At 44.2% G+C, this 20,687-nt stretch overlaps 1 protein-coding gene across 3 annotated transcripts in view; it reads right to left on the bottom strand.

Annotated features, from left to right (window-relative positions):
• Positions 1-20,687, bottom strand: part of LOC103785882 (ankyrin repeat domain-containing protein 36A-like) — a 132,795-nt gene that overhangs the window by 19,072 nt on the left and 93,036 nt on the right. For all 3 annotated transcript variants that reach the window (XM_063594779.1, XM_063594781.1, XM_063594782.1), the window contains one exon: positions 8,158-8,329. The gene's annotated coding sequence lies outside the window, so the exon portion shown is untranslated. The remainder of the gene's footprint in view (positions 1-8,157; positions 8,330-20,687) is intronic.

Genomic DNA, 20,687 nt, shown 5'->3' with positions numbered 1-20,687 from the left:
GGCAGAGAGGCTTTCAGTTGCCCCTGGAGGCTCTCTCCAGGGAGTGGCTGAGTTGCTACTGGCTCGACAGCTCTGGTAGGGGGGTTAGGTAGAGGTCCAGGCCTGCAAGACTTGCCTAGTGAGAAGATACAGGAATGGGAACCCAGGTAACAGTCTGGCCACTTTTCCATAGGGCTGCTGCAGTATGCCCAGGGCCCACTCCAGTCTCTAGTAGCCTCAGATTTTCCAGTACCTGGAGTTATCATCAGTGAAGGCTGTGAAACAGCAAAGATGGCAGCCTACCGCTCCCTTTGGAAGCTTTGCCCTAGGGAGGTATGAAGGAACTTGTTGCTGGCCCAAACACACCTGTAGGAGGTGGCTGGAGACCCCAGTTTGGAGGTTTTGCCCAGTGAGGAGGAATGGCATTGGCAAAGTGCTTAAAAAGCAGTCTGGCCTCATTTTTATAGAGCAGCTGTGCTATGCTGAGGGTCCACATCACCCCCTGGTTTCCTTGGACACTCCAAAGACTGAAGGTTGAAGTGGCTAAGTTGCAAAAACAGCAAAGATGGTGGCCTGCCCCTCCATCAGGGAGCTCCAGCCCAGAAAAAACTGAAATCACTGTCAGCAGGAGAACACCAGTGGGGGTGGTTGGAGGCCCCAGTTGGGAAGTCCCAAACAGTGAGGAGGAATGAATCCGGGACCTGCTTAAAGAAGCAGTCTGGCTATGCTTTTGTACAGCAGCTGTGCTGTGCTGGGGGGCCATATCCGCCCTAAGTCAGCTGGGACTCCTTAAAGCCCAAAGGCTGGAATGGCTAAGTCGCCAAAACATCAAATATGGCGGCCCACGCCTCCCTCAGGGCACTCCATCTGAGGGAGAATTCAAATCTCTGTCAGCCTGAGAATACCAGAATGGGTAGCTACAGGCCCTGGTTGGGAGGTCCTGCCCAGTGAGGAGGAATGGGATTGGGGACCTTCTTAAAGCAGTAGTCTGGCCATATTTTGGTAGAGTAGCACTGTGCTGTGCTAATGGATCCCTCTGCCCATGGTCCGCTGAGACTCTCCAAATCCCGGACGCTGGAGCAGCTAAGTTGCCCAAACAGCAAAGATGGTGGCCTACCCCTTCTCTCAGGAGCTCCGTCTCAGGGAGGCTCAACACTGTTGCTGGTGGCTGGCTGGAATTCCAAGCCAGTGGCTCTTATCCTGTGAGGTTCTGTGGAAGTGGGGCCTGCAGGCTGTTGCTGCTCAGCTCCCTGAATTCAGCCTCTTCCCTAGGGATATGTATGAGGGTCTAACCTCCCACTTTGCCAGAGTTGCAGCTACTTTTGCAGGAAAGCCCAGGTACCTAAGGCTCCCAGGTCTCCATGTGTGCCTGAGTGGCTGCTGTGCCAAGATTCCACGTAGCTCCGTCAGACTGAAGGCCCTGGTAAAGTGGGTTCATGAGATCTCCCGACCCAAGGATTGCAAAGATCCATGGAAAAAGCATGGGTTTCCAGGGTCACACATTCACTCACTGCTTCCCTGGGTGAGAGAGCTCCCCCTGGCTCTGTGGTACTCCCAGGTGGGCTGTCGTTTTGCCTTTCTTTTCTTCATTCTCCCTGGGTCAAGTTGTTTCCTTGGTTAGTCCCAATGTGAGTACCTGGATGTTTCAGTTGAAGGTGGAGTATTGACTCTCCCCTTGTGTTCCTCTCTGTGAGAGCCAAACACACTAGCTGCTTCAACTCGGCCACCTTGGCCAGCCCACTGCCCCCTCACTGCTATATTTTTACATATAACATTTACAACTCTATAAAGTACGTCATTGTACTCATTTTACAGGTGAAGATAGTTTAGCCACACAAAGACTGAATAGATCTAAGTCCTTTCCTTGTAAGATGCAAAATCTGGAATTGACAATGTACATAACTGCTACGTGTCTCAAACTTAAGACGTAATTAGGCATTTCTAAAGCTCACACTTTTTAAATGTTTAAATATTTTGTTAGAGTTTTAAAGAATGATTTAGTTAAAAAATACGATTATGGGGGTGTGTGGCCAAGATGACTGACTAGAAGAAGCTAGGATGCACGGCTCTCATGGAGAGGAATGAAAAGGGCAAGTCAATACAGCACCTTCAACTGAAACAACCAGGTACTCACATTACTCACATAATCAAGGAAACAACTCCAGCCAGCCACCAGCATCAGTGTTTTACCTACCTGAGACTGACTTCCTAGGGGACAGGGCAGGCCACCATCTTTGTTGTTTGGGTAACTTAGCCATTCCAGCCTGTTGGGCTTTTGAGAACCCAAACCAACTGAGGGCAGAAGGGATCCCCCACACAGCACAGCTGCTCTACCAAAATGTGGCCAGACTGCCTCTTTAAGTGGATCCCCAATCCATTCCTCCACGCTGGGTGGGACCTCCCAACTGGGGCCTGCAGCTACTCCTGCAGGTGCTCTCAGGCTGACGGAGATTTGAATTCTCCCTGGGATGAGTTCCCTGGGGGAGAAGGGGGCCGCCATCTTTGCTGTTTGGGTGACTCAGCTATTCCAGTCTGTGGGCTTTGGAGAGTCCAAAGTGACTAGGGTGGAGGGGATCCCCAGAACAGCACAACTGCTCTATCAAATCATGGCAAGATTCTTTAAGTAGATCCCCGATCCGTTCCTCACTGGGTGAGACCTCCCAAGTGGGGCTTCCACCCCTTAGTTCTAGAGCTGACAGAGATTTACATTCTCCCTTGGATAGAGTTGTCAAGGTCCTGCCAATTAAGAAGAAATGGGTCAGGAACCTGCTAAAAGAATCTGCCTGACCAAGATTTTGTAGAGTAGCTGTGTTGTGCTGGGAGATCCCTTCTGCCCCTGGTAGGTATGGATTCCACAAAACCCTCAGGCTGGAGTGGCTAAGTTGCACAAACAGCAAAGATGGCAGCTCATCTTTGGCCATTTCATCCCAAGAATTCAAATATCTCTGGGCCCGAGAACACCAGCAGGAGTGACTGGAGGTCCCAGTGCGGTGATCCCTCACCAGGCAGGACTTCGAGACCGCCATGCCAGGGATAATTGAAATCTCTGGCAGCCTGAGGACACTGGAGGAGGGGGTGGGGTGGTGGCTGGGGGCCCGAGTTGAAAGGACCTTCACTGGGCAGGAACTGGAGACCTCCCTGCCAGGGAGAACTCAAATCTCTGTCAGCATGAGAACACAGGTAGGGGTGGCCGGAGGGCCCAGTTAGGAGAACCCTCACTGGGTGGGACCTCAAGAACTCCATACCAGGGAGAATTCAAATCTCTGTCAGCCCCAGGACACTGGCGGGGGTGGCTGGAGGCCCCAGATGGGAGGTCCCTCACTGGGTCAGACACCGAGACCTCCATGCCAGAGAGAATTCACATCTCTGTCAGCCCCAGAACACTACCGGGGTGGTTGCAGGCCCTAGTTGGGAGGTCCTCACTGGGCGGGACCCCGAGACGTCCATGCCAGGGAGAATTCAAATCTCTGTCAGCCCCAGAACACTGGCAGGGGTGGCCGGAGACCCCAGTTGGGAGGTCGCTCACTGGGCCAGACCCCGAGACCTCCATGCCAGGGAGAATTCAAATCTCTGTCAGTCCCAGAATAAAGGAGGGGGTGGCCGGAGGCCCCGGTTGGGAGGTCCCTCACTGGGCCATACCCCAAGACCTCCATGCCAGGGAGAACTCAAATCTCTGTCAGCCTGGGAACACCAGTGGGGGTGGCTGGACACCGCAGCTAAAAGGACCCTCATTGGGTGGCACCTTGTGAATTACATGCCAGGGAGAATTCAAATCTCTCTCAGCATGAGAACACCAGTGGGGTTGGCTGGAGGCCTCGCTTGGGAGGTCCCTCACTGGGCAGGACCTCAAGACCTCCAGGCTAGGGAGAATTCAAATCTCTGTCAGCCCCAGAACACTGGCGGGGGTGGCTGCAGGCCCCCGTTGGGAGGTCCCTCACTGGGCAGGACCCCGATACCTCAATGCCAGGGAGAATTGAAATCTCTGTCAGCCCCAGAATATTGGCAGGGGTGGGGGGAGTTGGCTGGAGGCCTGAGTTGGAAGGACCCTCACTGGGCAGGAACCGGAGACCTCCATGCCAGGAAGAATTCAAATCTCTTTCAGCATGAGAACACAGGTGTGGGTGGCCAGAGGTCTCAGTTAGGAGAATCCTAACTGGGTGGGACCTCAAAAACTCCATGCCTGGGAGAATTGAAATCTCTGTCAGCCCCAGAACACCAGCGAGGGTGGCTGCAGGCCCCGGTTGGGGGGTTCCTCACTGGGCAAGACCCCGAGACCTCCATGCCAGGGAGAACTCAAATCTCTGTCAGCCTGAGAACACCAGTGGGATTGGCTGGAGACCCCAGCTAAAAGGACACTCATCGGGCGGGACCTTGAGAACTACGTGCCAGGGAGAATTCAGATCTCTGTCAGCCCAAGAACACCGGTGGGGGTGGCTGGAGGCCACGGTTGAGAGGTCCCTCACTGGGCAGGACCTCAAGACCTCCATGCCAGGGAGAATTCAAATCTCTGTCAGCCCCAAAACACTGGCAGGGGTGGCTGGAGGCCAAAGTCCTTCACTGGGCCAGACGCTGAGACCTCCATACCAGGGAGAATTCAAATCTCTGTCATCCCAAGAACACCGGTGGGGGTGGCTGGAGACCCAGTTGGGAGGTCACTCACTTGGCAGGACCTAAAGACCTCCATGCCAGGGAGAATTCAAATCTCTGTCAGCCCCAGAACACTGGCGGGGTTAGCTGGAGGCCCCAGTTGGGAGGTCCCTCACTGGGCCAGACCCCGAGACCTCCATTCCAGGGAGAATTCAAATCTCTGTCAGCCCCAGAACACTGGCAGGGGTGGCTGCAGGCCCCAGTTGGGAGGTCCCTCACTGGGCGGGACCCCAAGACCGCCATGCCAGGGAGAACTCGAACCTCTGTCAGCCCCAGAACACCAGTGGGGTTGGCTGGAGACCCCAGCCAAAAGGACCCTCATTGGGTAGGACCTCAAGAACTATGTGCCAGGGAGAATTCGAATCTCTGTCAGCCTGAGAACACCAGGGGCGGGTGGCTGGAGGCCTGAACTGAAAAGACCCACACCGGACAGGAAGTGGAGACCTCCATGTCAGGAAGAATTCAAATCTCTGTCAGCATGAGAACACAGGTGAGGGTGGCCGGAGGCCCCAGTTAGGAGAACCCTTACTGGGCGGGACTTCAAGAACCAAGAACTGCATACCTGGGAGAATTCAAATCTCTGTCAGCCCCAGAACACTGGCGGGGGTGGCTGGAGGCCCCAGTTGGGAGATCCCTCACTGGGCAGGACTTAAGACCTCCATGCCAGGGAGAACTCAAATCTCTGTCAGCCCAAGAACACCGGTGGGGGTGGCTGGAGGCCCGATTGGGAGGTCACTCACTTGGCAGGACTTAAAGACCTCCATGCCAGGGAGAATTCGAATCTCTGTCAGTCCCAGAACACTGACAGGGGTGGTTGCAGGCCCCAGTTGGGAGGTCCCTCAATGGGTGGGACCTGGAGACCTCCATTCCAGGGAGAATTCAAATCTCTGTCAGCCCCAGAACACTGGTGGGGGTGGCTGGGGGCCCCAGTTGGGAGGCCCCTCACTGGGCCACACCCCAAGACCTCCATGCCAGAGAGAATTCAAATCTCTGTCAGCCCCAGAACACTGGAGGGGGTGGCTGGAGGCCCCAGTTGGGAGGTCCCTCACTGGGCAAGATCCTGAGACCTCCATGCCAGGGAGAACTCAAATCTCTGTCAGCCTGAGAACACCGGAGGGGGTGGCTGGGGACCCCAGCTAAAAGGACCCTCATTGGGCAGGACCTTGAGAACTACGTGCCAGGGAGAATTCAGATCTCTGTCAGCCCTGGAACACCAGCGGGGGTGGCTGGAGGCCATGGTTGGGAGGTCCCTCACTGGGCCAGACCCTGAGACCTTCATGGCAGGGAGAATTCAAATCTCTGTCAGCCCCAGAACACTGGCAGGGGTGGCTGGAGGCCTCGGTTGGGAGGTCCCTCTCTTGGCAGGACCTCAAGACCTCCATGCCAGGGAGAATCCAAATCTGTCATCCTGAGAACACTGGCGGGGTTGGCATAGCAAGGTGCTCTACCAAAATGTGGCCACACTGGGTCTTTAAGAAGGTCTGTGATCCATTCTTCCTCACTGGGCGGGACCTCCCAACTGGGGCCTCCAGCCACCCCCACCAGTGTTCTGGGGCTGACAGAGATTTGAATTCTCCCTGGCATGGAGTTCTGGAGGTCCTGCCCAGTGAGGCACCTCCCAACCGGGGCCTCCAGCCACCCCCGCCAGTGTTCTGGGGCTGACAGAGATTTGAATTCTCCCCAGTGTGGAGGTCTCAAGGTCCCGCCCAGTGAGGGACCTCCCAACAGGGGCCTCCAGCCACCCCCGCTGGTGTTCTCAGGCTGACAGAGATTTGAATTCTCTTTGGGATGGAGGTCTTGAGGTTCCATTCAGTGAGGGACCTCCCAATAGGGACCTTGAGCCACTCCCGCCAGTGTTCTGGGGCTGACAGAGATTTGAATTCTCTCTGGCATGGAGGTCTTGGGGTCTGGCGCAGTGAGGGACCTCCCAACTGGGGCCTCCAGCCACCCCTGCCAGTGTTCTGGGGCTGACAGAGATTTGAATTCCCCCTGGTATGGAGGTCTTGAGGTCCTGCTTAGTGAGGGACCTCCCTACCGTGGCTTCCAGCCACCCTCGCCAGTGTTCTGGGGCTGACAGATATTTGAATTATCTTTGGGATGCGGTTCTTGGGGTCCCTTCCAGTGAGGGACCTCCCAACCGGGGCCTCCAGCCACCCCCGCCAGTGTTCTGGGGCTGACAGAGATTTGAATTCTTTCTGGCATGGAGGTCTCGGGGTCTGGCCCAGTGGGGAACCTCCCAACTGGGGCCTCCAGCCACCCCCGCCAGTGTTCTGGGGCTGACAGAGATTTGAGTTCTCCCTGGCATGGAGGCCTGGAGGTCCAGCCCAATGAGGGTCCTTTCAGCTGGGGCCTCCAGCCACCCACAACGGTGTTCTCAGGCTGACAGAGATTTGAATTCCTGGAATGAGTTCCCACGCGCAAGAGCAAGGAGCCATCTTTGCTGTTTGTGCAACTTAGTCGTTACAGCCCGCGGGCTCTGGAGAATCCATACCTACCGGGGCAGAAGGGATCTATCAGCGCAGCACAGCTACTCTACAAAATCTTAGAAGGCAGATTCTTTTACCAGGTTCCTGATCCATTCCTCCTTACTGGGCAGCACCTTGACAACTCCTTCCCGGGGAGAATGTAAATCTGTGTCAGCTCGAGAACACCGGTGGGGTGGTGGAGGCCCCAGGTGGGAGGTCCCACCCAGAGAGGAGGAAAGAATGAGGGATCTGTGTAAAGAATCTGCCTGGCCACTATTTGGTAGAGCAGTTGTGATGTGCTGGGGGATCCCTTCTACCCCCAGTCATTTGGGACTCTCCAAAGCTGGCCCCATCCTCTCCCCCAGGCCCCAGTTGGAAGGACTCCCACTGGGCAGGAACTCCAGAACTCCCTTCCAGGGAGAATTCAAATTCCTGTAAGCTCCAGACACCGGTGGGGTAGCTGGAGGCCCTGGTTGGGAGGAACAGATTGGGAATCCCCTTAAAGATTCTGTCTGGGGCCGGCCACGGTGGCTCATGCCTGTAATCCCCATACTTCGGGAGGCCCAGCAGGGCGGATCACTTGAGGTCAGGAGTTCCAGACCAGCCTGGCCAACATGGTGAAACCCCATCTCTACTAAAAATAAAAAAATTCGCTGTGCGTGGTGATGGGCACCTGTAGTCCTAGCTACTTGGGAGGCTGAGGCAGAAGAACTGCTTGAACCAGGGCTGTGATGGGTGCGGTAAGCTGAGATCATGCCACTGCACTCCAGCCTGGGTGACAGAGCAAGACTCCTTCTCAAAAAAAAAAAAAAAAAAAAGGATCTGGGCACATGTTGGGAGAGCAGCTGTGCTATTCTAGGGATCCCTTCTACCCCATCAGTTTGCACTGTCCAAAGCCCAAAGCCCACAGGCTGGAATGGCTGTGTTGCCCAAACAGCAAAGATGGCGGCCAGCTCCTCCCCTGGGAAACTCATCCCAGGGAGCTCCAGCATCCTTGGCACAAGCTGGCAAGTACTGGCTGAAATGACAGGTGCCCTGGAGAAATTTGAAAGGGTTATCCACATACGGTTGCTGATTATTTTCACAATTTTCCTGAGATGTCATTATCATTCTTTGACTCTCCTGTCTATAGTCAGACATTTGGCTCTCAGAGGTGACTTTCTGGCTGAAGAATGTGGATTCGTCACTGTCTTGTGCTCAATGTAGAGGGGGCTCTGTAATTCCAGAAATGTCCATATCTGATGAAAGAAAGCGAAGAATGAAACAAAAAGAGATATGTACCATATTCATAAGTAGATTCAATGCTATTAAGATGTCAGTTCTTTCCAATGTATAGATTCAATGCAATTCCAATCTAAATGAAAATGTTTATATGGAGAGGCAAAAGACCTTGAATAGCTAACACCATATTGAAGGAGAAGAACAAGCTTGGAGGACAGACACTACTCAATTTCAAGACTTACCGTAAAGCTACAGTAATGGAGACAGTGTGGTATTAGTGAAAGAACAAACGGATAAAATGAGATAGAGAGTTCACAAATAGAAACACATTAATACATTCGATTAATTTTTGACAAAAAAGTAAAGGCATTATGATGATGAAACAGTTTTTTCAGGAAGGGCTGCTGGAATACCTGGATATCCACATGCAAAAAAAATAAATCACAGACCTTACACCCCCACCAAAATTAACTCAAAATGGATCAGCAACATACATATACAAAAAAACTATAAAATTTATAGAAGATAATATAGAAGGAAATACAGATTATCTTGGGTTTAATGATGACCTTTAGAAAAAACACCAAAGTTGAAGTCAATAGAAGAAAGAATTGATAAGCTGGATTTGATGAAAATGTAACATTTTTACACCATTAAAGACACTGAAAGAAAAGAGAAACCACAGATGGAAAAAAATTTGCCAAAACGTATCTGATTAAGAACTATTATTCAAAACATATTAGTATTCTTAAAGCTGAGCAGTAAAAGACATGAGCTAAAGACCTTAACAAGTACCTCACCAAGTAAATTATACAAATGGAAAATAAGCATATGTAATGAGGCTACACGTAATATTTCCTCAGAGAAATGCAACCATGAGATGCCACTGCACACGTATTAGAATAACCAAAATCTAGAACCACTGACATCAAAGGCTGGCAAGGATGTGGAGCAAGAGGAAACTTCATTCATTGCTTGTGGGAATGCAAAATGGTGCAGTCACTTCTTGAAAGTTGTATTCTATGTACCTCAACAGCATGGCCTTCACTGTTCATATTCCTATTATCATTTTGGTCTACCACTTAACCAAGGTCTAATTAAGTTCCACAAGTTTCCTCATCTTCCTGTCTTCTTTGCCTATTACCCAGTTCCAAAGCAAATTCTGCATTATCAGGTATTTTTATAGCAAAACCCCACTCCTTGGTACTAATTTCTGTGTTAGCAACACAGAATAACACAGAAAAGAGCAACACGGAAAAACACAAATTTTTGTGTTGCTATAAAAAAATAGCTGAGACTAGGTAATTTATAAGGAACAGAGGTTTGTTTGGCTCACAGTTTTGCAGGCTGTAGAAGAAGAATGGCAGTGGCATCTGCACAGCTTCTGGTCAGGGACCCAGAAGGCTTTTACTTGTGGCTAAAGGTGAAGAGACAACGGGTATGTCACACATGGCTAGAGAGGTAGGAAGAGAGGGGAGAGGTGCCACACTGTTTTAAACAACCACCTTTCATGTAATGCAGTGAGAACTCACTCATTAGTGAAAAAAGGGCAAAAAGCTATCCAGGAGAGATCAACCACCATGACCCAAACACCTCCCACTAGGTCCCACCTCCAACATTGGGGATCAAATCTCGACACAATATTTGGAGGGTACAAATTTGCAAACAATATCACTCTCTTTTTGTCTTTAACTTTGGACAATTTGATTATAGTGTATCTTGTTGTGAGTCCCTGGATTCACCTTATTTGGTTTCCTTTGGGCTTTGTGGATCAGGCTTTCTGTTTTCTTCCCCATGCTTGATAAATTCTCTGTCATTATTCCTTTAAACACTTTTCTGTTCCTTTCTTCCTCACTTCTCCTTCAGGCATGCCAATAATGCGTGAGTGGTCCTGCTTGATGGTGTCCCATAACTCTCTAAAGTTGTCTTCACTCCGTTTCCATTATCTTTTTTTCTGATCCTCAGGTTAGATAATTTCCAGTGACCAGTCTCAAAGTTCACTGATAGAGTCTATTAATGGACACCTCTATTAAATTTTTTCAGTTCAGTTACAGTACACTTTAGATCTATGATTTGTTTGACATTACTGTATAATGTTTTTCCTTTTCTTGAAGTTCTCAACTTGTTCTTGCAAAGCTATCTTGACCTCAGTGATTATTGTTATGACCATTATTTGGAAATCTCTGTCAGATAAATTACATATCTGCACTTCACTCAGGTGCTGGAGATTTATCTTGTTTTCTTGCTTTGAATATGTTTCCCTGTTTCTTCATTTTTCCTCGACTCTCTCTGTTGGCTCCCGTGCATTTGATAAGACTGGCCTCATGTAGGAAAAGGATCTCACCAAACTTTCCAGCCAGAGATCTTCAGGTACCTCTCAAGTCCTTGTGTGCTCTAGTGTTGACTGTTTTTGGTGGCTCCCTGGAACTTAGGATGTGCCACGCCTTGTCAGTAACCAGAAATTGGTTAAGGTAGGAGCCAGACAATCCAGATGTAGCTAGAAAGTTAGAAGGCTGGAGGAGTGTTTCAGTTCTTTCTAGCTACATGATGAAGATTAGTATGGACATTTATCTCCCACTCTCTCTCCATTAAGCTTGGTAGAGGATCTGTGACAAACACACCTATGCACACTCTGGATGCAGCCTCTGATCCTGAGGAGAGAGCTTCTGAATGTGGGCCCATTGTATGCTTACTTCTTTGTTTTCTATGGTCTAAATACATTCAAAAATACAAAATCCTGTCAACTCACAGAGCAGAGTTGTTAAGAAAACAGTTCCTTGGGCACTAACCACGGAGGTTGTGGAATTTCAATGCATAATCAAGCTCCTTCTGGGAGCTTGATTCAATGCATAATCAAGCTCCTTCTGGGAAGAATGGGTAGGCTTGGATTTATTACTGGGTTGAACCCGACATAAGACTGGTAGTGTCAAACTATGGTTCCATCTGCCAGATGAATTATACTTTGTAAGCCACATTAGCCCCCATGATGCCAGTATTTAAATACAAAGCTAGAAATGATTAATAGGGTGAGAAAAGCATGTTGAAAGCTCAGATAGGCTGAAAGCTAGGCAACTTATATTAAACAGTAAACTAAGCTGTGAATGCAAAAAAAAAAGTTCTTAAAGGAAATTAAACAGGCTACTCCAGTGAATGCACAAATGATAAGTACAATGGTATTATTGCTGATGTGAAGACAGTTTTAGTGGTCTGGATAGAAAATCAAATGAGCCACAACATTTCGCTAAGCCAAAGCTGAATCCAGAGCTAAGCCCTAACATTCTTTAATTCTATGAAGTCTGAGACAGGTGAGGAGGCTGCAGAAGACAAGTTTAAAGCTAGCAGAGGTTGGTTCATGAGGTTTAAGAAAAGAATCTTCATAACATAAAAGTGCAAGGTGAAGCAGCCAGTGCTGATAGAGAAGCTGCAGCAAGTTATCCAGAAGATCTAGCTAAGATCATTGATGAGGGCAGTTATGCTAAATAACAGATTTTCAATGTAGACAAAACAGCATTATACTGGAAGAAGAGGATACCTAAAACTTTCACAGCTATAGAGGAGAAGTCAATGCCTGGCTTCTAATCTTCAGAGGACAGGCTGACTCTCTATGTACTGGCTAATGCAGCTGGTTACATTAAAACATTAAAGGCAGTACTCATTTACCATTCTGCTACATTTTTAAGTTCTTCTAAACCTATGCTACCTATACTCTATAAATGAAACAACAAAGCCTGGATGAAAACACATCGTTTACAGTATGGTTTACCAAATATCTTAAGCACACTGTTGAGACCTATTGTCCAGAAAACGTGTGTGTGTGTGTGTGTGTTTGTGTGTGTGTATACGTGTATGTGTGTGTATGTATATATGTGTGTATATATATACATATATCTTTTAAAATATTACTGCTCATTGACAATGCACTCATAACCCAAGAGCTCTGATGGAGTTGTACAAATAGATTAATGTTGTTTTCATGCCTGCTAACACAGCATTCATTCTGAAGCCCATGGATCAAGGACATTTTATTATTTAAGAATACATTTTGTAAGCCTATACCTGCCATAGACAATGATTCTTCTGTGTATCTGCACAAGGCAAATTAAAAATCATCTGGATTTTTTTAGAAAGCAATCACTATTCTAGATGAAATTAAAGATATTTGTGATTCCTTGGAGGAGGTCAAAATATGAAGTTTGGAAGAAATTGATTTCAGCCCTCATAGATAGCTTGCAGGGTTTCAAGACTTCAGTGGAGGAAGTAACTGTGAGTGTGATGGAACTAGGGAGAGAACTAAGAGTAAAATTGGAGCCTGAGCCTGTGACTGAATTTCTGCAGTTTCATGATCAAACTTGAATGTACTAAAAGTTGTTTCTTATAGCCCATCCATCTGAGATGGAATCTATTCCTTGTGAAGACACTGTTGAAATGACAAAAAAAAAACACCTATCTTATTATACAAACTGAGTTGATAAAGCGGTGGCAGCATTAGATAGAATCGACTCTCATTTTGAAAGGTGTTCTACTGTGAGGTAAAATGCTATCCAACAGCATGGCACACTACAGATAAACCTTTCATCAAAGGAGTCAACTGATGCAGCAAACTTTACTGTTGTTTTATTTTAAGAAATCGCCACAACCACCTCAATCTGCAGCAACCACCACCTTAATCATTCAGCAGCCATCAACACAGAGGAAAGACTCTTTATCAGCAAAAATTAAAATTCACTGAAGGCTCAGATGATCATTTGCATTTTTAGCAATAAAGTAGTTTTTAAAGTATGTAATTGTAGACATAAGGCTATTGCACACTTTATAGATTATGGTATAGTGTAAAAAACTTTTATGTGCAGTGTAAAACCAAAAATTCAAGTTCTTATTACATTGTGGTTGCCTGGAATCACACCTGCAATATCCCTGAAGTATGCCTGTACAAGAAATCATGGATAACATACTAAAATAAATTTGGGAAACAATTCATTAACAGAATGATAGTTCTGAAGTAGAAATAGATATGATAACAAAAAACAAATAGAAATTCTAGATATAGAGAATACAACAAACTAAAAATTTAATACAATGCTTCAGCAGCTGATTTTATTAGCAGAAAAAAAGAATCAGTGAGCTTAAAGAAAAAACATTTGAAATGATTCCTTCGGGGAAAAACAACAACAAAAAAGAATAACAAATGCATATGGCAATTATGGGACTCAATCAAACAACCCAACTTTCATATAATATCAGTTTCTGAAGGAGAAGAAAAAGAAAAAGGCCTAGAAAGCATATTTAATGAAATAATGACTAAAAATTTCCCAAACATGAAGAATGATGACAACATTGAGGTATGAAAACTGCAGAGGTCATGAATCCATTTCAATCCAAGAGGCATTTATCAACATACATCACAATGAAGTTATTAAAAATGAAAAACAAAGAATACTGAAAACAGCAATAAAACAAGAAATACATCACATTCAAGGGAGCTTCAATATGGCTTTCAGTGGATTTCTCTGCAGAAAACCCTACAGTCCACAAGAGAGAGGGATGATGTATTCAAAATGCTAAAGCAGACAAGCAAGCAAACAAACAAAAATGCCAATCAACAATACTGTTCCTGGCTGGGTGAAGTGGCTCATACCTGTAATCCCAGCACTTTGGGAGGCTGAGGCAGGTGGATCAGGGGGTCAGGAGTTCAAGACCAGCCTGGCCAACATGATGAAACCCCATCTCTACTAAAAATACAAAAATTAGCTGGGCATGGTGGCATGGGCCTGTAATCCCAACTACTTGGGAGGCTGAGGCAGGAGAATTGCTTGAACCTGGTAGGCAGAGATTGCAGTGAGCAAGCTTGAACCTGGGAGGCGAGATCACACCACTGCACTCCAACCTGGGTGACAGAGCAAGACTCCATCTTGAAAAAAAAATGCTGTGCCTAGCAAAGCTGTCCTGTAGAAATGAGGGAGAGGGAGATATAAAAACCTTTCTATACAAAAAAAAAAACTAATAAAATTTATAATCAATATCCCTGATTGATCAGAATTACTAAAGGAAGAGCCTTACATTGAAATAAAAGCCTAAATAGTAAGAAAAAACATCTAAAAGTAAAAAGCTTCAATGCCATCAGTAATACACAGTCATGTTCAAAATGCTCTAATATTCTAAGGGTGGTTTGTAAAGCAATTTTATCCCTACTAGTAGGGTTAGCAGACAAAGGTATTGAAAATAACTGTAGCTACAATAAATTGCTAAGGTATGTAAGTATGAACTAAAAGGGTAAGTTTTGACATAAAATTGTACAATTGTATGGGAGAGAGAATGAAAATGTAGACTTTTGGATGCAGTTAAAGAGAAGTTGCTATCAGAAGTTGTTAGAGTAGTTTGTTATAAGAATATGATATTTTAGGTAAGTTTCATGATAACCACAAAACAAAACCTATCATAACTGCACAAAATAAAAATTTATTTTGCAATTTATCCAAAATTTTAAAGCATACCACCACAGAAAGCCATCAAGCTATAAAAGAGTTCAGCAAGAGAGAAAAAGGGAACAAAGAACTTATAAAACAATCAGAAAAAAATTACAAAGTGGCAGTAGAAAGTCCTTCCCTATAAATAATTACCTTGATAGTAAGTGCATTACATTGTCAAATAAAAGGACATAGAGCATCTCAATGGATAGAATAAAAAACAAGATTCAATCATGTGCTGCCTACAAGAGACTCACTTTACCAGTCAAGACATATATAGGCTGAAACTGAAAAGATGAAAAAAGATATTCCATGCAAATGCAAACTAAAATAGAGCAGGGGAGCTATACTTATTATTAAAAGAAATAAACTAAGTCAAAACCTATAAAAGAGATAGGGTTCACTGCATAATGATAAAGGAGTTAATTCATCATGAAGACATAATACTTGTAAATATATATGCACTCAAGGTCACAAGACCTAAATACATAAAGCAATTAATTAAATAATCTCATGAGAAAAATATACTGCAATACTATAATAGTAGGAGATCTCAATACTCCAATTTCAACCATGGAAAGATCATTTAGAAAGATAATAAATTAACAAACATTAGATTTGAATCACACTTTGGAGCAACTGGATCTAACAGATATACCCAGAACATCCTATCCAACAGCAGAAGTGTACCTGTTCTTCTGAAATGTGAGTGGAGCATTCTCCAGTATATGTCATATGTTAGGCCACAAAACAGATCTTAACAGATATTAGAGAATTGAATTATAGAAAGAAAATTTTTGCATCCCAATGGCATAAAGCTAGAAATCCATAACAGAAGAAATCTTGAAAAATACATAAAATAGCAAAATTTAACATATTCATAAATGGCCCATGAGTTACAGAAAAAATTTAAAAACATACTTTAAGACACACAAAAATGAAAACACAACATACCAAAACTTATAGAATGTAGTTAAATCAATCATTATACCTCAATGAACTAGATGAGAAACAAAGCCAAGAATTAGCAGAAATAAGAAAATAGCAAAGATTAAAGTGGAAATAAATCAAATAGATATGAGAAACCCAATGGAAAGAATTAATACTGAACTTCTTTTTAAGGCGATAAACAAAATCAACCAATCCGTATCTAGACTAACTAGAAAAAGGACTATTCCAACAAATAAGATCAGAAATGAAATAGGAGAAAATACAACTTAACTCTAAAATACAAAGGATTACAATTGCTCATATAACGAACATTTGTATGCCAACAATTTGGATAACATGGAAGAAATAAAAACATTTCCACAAACATACAACTTACCAAGACTGAATCAAGAAGAAACAGAAAATCTGAATGGACTAATAAATAATAAGGAAATTGAAGCATAATTTTTTTTTTTGAAGCGGAGTTTTGCTTTTGTTGCCCAGGGTAGAGTGCAACGGCACAGTCTCAGCTAACTGCAGCCTCCGCCTCCCAGGTTCAAGCAATTCTCCTACCTCAGCCTCCCAAGTAGCTGGGATTACAGGTGCCCACCACCACACCCATCTGATTTTTTGTATTTTTAGTAGAGACAGGGTTTCACTACATTGGCCAGGCTGGTCTCGAACTCCAGACCTCAGGCAATCCACCCACCTCAGCCTCCCAAAGTGCTAGGATTACAGGCGTGAGCCACCAAGCCCGGCCTGAAGCAGAAATTAAAAGCCTCCCATGAAAGAAAAGCATAGGACCAGAAGGCTTCACTGCTAAATTCTGACAAACCTGTAAAGAACTAATACTAATTACTCTCAAACTCTTTCAAAAAAGTGAAATAGAGGAAATACTTCCAAACTCATTTTATTAGGCTACCATCATTCTGATACCAAAGACAGAGAAGGACACTACAAGAGATGAAAATACTAGGCCAATGTCAGCAACGAACCCTGATGCAAAAATCTTCAACAAAACATTAGCAACCAAATTTAAGAATATATGAATGGAATCATTCACCATGATCAAGTGGGATTTATCCTTTGGATGCGAGTTTGTTTCAACATATGCATATGAATACATGTGATAAAATGCATGAACAAAGTCAAAGACAAAAATCATACAATTCTCTCAATACATGCAGAAAAAGCACATGACAAAATTTAAAACCCTTTCATGATGAAAGCTCTCAACAAATTAAGTGTAGAGAAAATGTATCTCGACACAAAAAAGAACCGTGTATGACAAGCTCTTAGCTAACATTATTCTCAACAGTGAAAAGTGGAAAGCTTTTCCTCCATGTTCAGAGACAAGACAGTGATGACCAGTCTCACCACTTCTTTTCATCGTTAACAGTGGAATTCCTAGGCAGAACAATTAGACAAGACAAGAAAATAAAAGCATCCTACTCAGAAAAGAAATAAGTGAAATTATCTCTAATTGCAGACAACATGATCCTGTATACAGAAAACCCTAAATATTCCACCAAAAACTGTTAGAACTGATGCATGAATTCCATAAGGTTTCAGGATACAAAATAATCTAACAAAGATCAGAAGTGTTTCTGTATACAAATAACAAACTACCTGAAGAAACTTTTTAAAAATCCCAAGTATGATAGCAACAGAAATTAAATACTTAGGTGTAAATTTAAGCAAAAAATTAAAGGTCCTGTATATGAAAAACTATACAACACCAATGAACAAAAATTTAAAAACACAAGTAAATGAAAAAAAAATTCATGCTTGTGGATGGGATGAATTAATATTGTGAAAATGAACAAAATACCAAAAGCAACATATTTGATGCAATCACTATCAAAATTCCAATGCCATTCTTTTACAGAAATGGAAAAAAAATCTTGACATTTGTATTGAACAGACCTAAAATAGACAAAATAATCTTGAGCAAAAAGAACAAAGCTAGAGACAGCATGCTACCTAATTTTATTACATATTGTAAAACAATTGTAATCCAAATAGCACGGTAGTGGCATATAAATGGACAAATTGGCTAAACAAAATGGAAAACCCAGAAATAAATCCACACACAGTCAACTTATCTTTGACAAAGGTGCCAAGGACATACAATGGTTAAAGGACAGTCTGTTCTACAAATGGTGTTGAGAAAACTGAATATCCACAGGAAAAATAAAGTTAGTCCCTTAACTTACACCACATACTAATATCAACTCCAAATGAAGATTTAAATAGAAGGCCTGAACTGTAAAATTACCAGAAGAAAACATAGAGTTAAAGCTCCACAACACTGGTCTCAGCAATACTGTTTTTGATGTAACCCTGATAGCAGTCAACAAAAGCAGAAATAGACAAATTTCTTGTGGCTTAGTTTTGAATTTCTGGTCATTTACTCAATCTGGTCATTACTTTCCCACACTTCATGGTTACAAGTACCAGCCAAGAGGTGGATCCACCTTCCTACTGCAGTATCTGAAAATCAGTGTCTGTTCTATCCTCGGCCTGACCCTCTCCGGCATTCTCGGGATCTACATTTCGATGGAAATGTAATGCTCTGGAACCCTAGGCATATATGAACCAGAAACACATATGCAGACTCTACTTACCGACAACAACATAGTTGGAAATATAGTAATCACAGTTGGATAGGAACAAATATTTTATATCTCTTTCTTAGAGATCTGGATTCCATTAAAACGGATTCATGGATGTCAGGGCATTAGGGGTGTGGACTGATAACAAACCTCTCCTTTTTCAGTGCCAAACCAACTTAGAAATAAAAACAAAATGTCAGATCAATATCCAAATACATTATTCCTCCTAAAGCTGATTTAGAAACTATGGCTTAATGTTGACCAAAAAAGACTTCTAATATTGCCCCCTAGCCTTGACTTTAGAACCTGAACAAAAAAAAGTTCATCTGAAGAACAGTCAGTTACCCACCCAGTGCAGGGAGGGTCTTCACCTGCCTTCCAAGTCTCCTGTTCAGAATCCAGAGGAGAAAGAGAGACTAGATGTACTCATTGATCACTGAGTAAGTTTGCCTTACTAATAGGCAAACGTGGACCAATGGATTTGATGGGACCAATGGATAAGATTTCCCATCCACCAAATAAATCACATCTTCTCCTGGCTCTGGGAATGAGCCAGATAAAGGTGAAGAGTTGGCAGTGTTTCTACTCAATATTTGTGAGAAGACCGAAGGTGTTGTCAATGGGTAGATAGAACTGGAATGAGGTGGGAAAGTTTTACTCGTTTGACCAACTTCTTTTCATTCAAGTTGTATATGCTGAAGGTAGCCGCTAGAAGAATTGACTTCTGGAAAGATGATTCCCCTCACAATTGCTTGATCTTGAGTATTTTTATTTTTGTGTTAAAGAACTGATGTTGGTTTGTGTACACTGAAATAATGGGGGGAAGCTCTGTATGGAAGGAAAAGAAAGTTTCCTTTCTTTTCTAGAGCCGTCTGTTCAGGTTATCGGAGTCTCCCTATTCATGGGATGAGTGTCCACAACAAACTCCACAATCCTGTGTCTGGTCATTGAAGGTATGTATCAGAGTGACACTTGGAAGCATGGTATAAAGAGGAAATATGCATTTGTCAAATGAAAAATTAAAATATAAGAAAAAGTTTAAAAGGAAAAACAGAATGAGAAGGGCAGGGGCTTGATTAGAGTTTTGTCAACTGGGACAAACTTTGCAGTTTTAGTCAAATATTGCCATCTTTCTAGTGGAAGACTTTGACATGTAAGTTCTAGATTATACTTTCATTTATAAATAACTGTGTAGCTTAATGAGATGGTCCCTGTTAGTATCTTAGGCCATCTATTGAAGGTTTACTAAATTCTTCCAAGGCATGTGAGTCTGCTCCTCAGCAAAGCAGTGACAAACCTGCTTTTCCCTGGTTTCCCCAACTATGTAAAACCTTATTAAAGAATTCCTGAACAATATAAAGTTCCCTCAGCAAGACGGAACTTCCCAAGCTCTTGTCTCAGGAGAGAATGTGGATTATAGAAAGATTGTGGGTGTGACTGGAGTGGGAAGTTATTTAGGTAGTAAGATTTTCAGGCTCGGCGCAGTGGCTCACATCTGTAATCCCAGCACTTTGGGTGGCCGAGGCGGGCAGATCACAAGGTCAGGAGATGGAGACCATCCTGGCTAACAGGGAGAAACTCCATCTCTACTAAAAATACAAAAAAAAACTAGCTGGGCACCTGTAGTCGCAGCTACTCGGGAGGCTGAGGCAGGAGAACCGCGTGAACCCAGAAGGCGGAGCTTGCAGTGAGCCAACATCTCGCCACTGCACTGCAGCCTGGGTGACAGAGCCAGACTTCGTCTCAAAAAAATAATAATAAAAAAAAAAAGTTAAAGAGGCCAAGAAACATCATTTAAAACACGATATAAATTTTCATCAGACATAAACGATACAAAAATATTTTCATTTAAGAAATACTTTTGCATGTCACACATTTAATGGGAAAATATCATGTTAACAGCCTAGTAATACAATTTTATTGTCTTAGATTTTTTTGTCAGCATGTATTCTTTCTGTTTTGTTTTGCATTTCAGATGGAGTCACTCTGTTGCTCAGGCTGGAGTTGCAGTGGCACGATCTTGGCTCACTGAAACCTCTGCCTCCCGGGTTCAAGTGATTCTCTCACCTCAGCCTCCCGAGTAGCTGAGACTACAGGCATGCACCACCACACCCAGCTAATTTTTGTATTTTTAGTAGAGACAGGATTTCACCATATTGGCCAGGCTGGCCTTGAACTCCTGACCTCAAGTGATCCACCTGTACTGGCCTCCCAAAGTGCTGAGAATACAGGCATGAGCCACTGCAGCCAGACAGCACATATTCTTGTTATGCTTTTAAAACTAGTTATTGATTTAAATGTTACTCATTAGTAGATTCTAGTGCAGAAGCTATAGAGCAGCAGTCCCCAGCCTTTTTGGCACCAGG

The sequence above is a fragment of the Pan paniscus genome, chromosome 12 (genome assembly GCF_029289425.2).
Source record: "Pan paniscus chromosome 12, NHGRI_mPanPan1-v2.0_pri, whole genome shotgun sequence".
NCBI classification, from domain to species: domain Eukaryota; kingdom Metazoa; phylum Chordata; class Mammalia; order Primates; family Hominidae; genus Pan; species Pan paniscus.
Note: the sequence above shows the minus strand (reverse complement) of the source record. Positions and strands in the feature narration are given on the sequence as shown.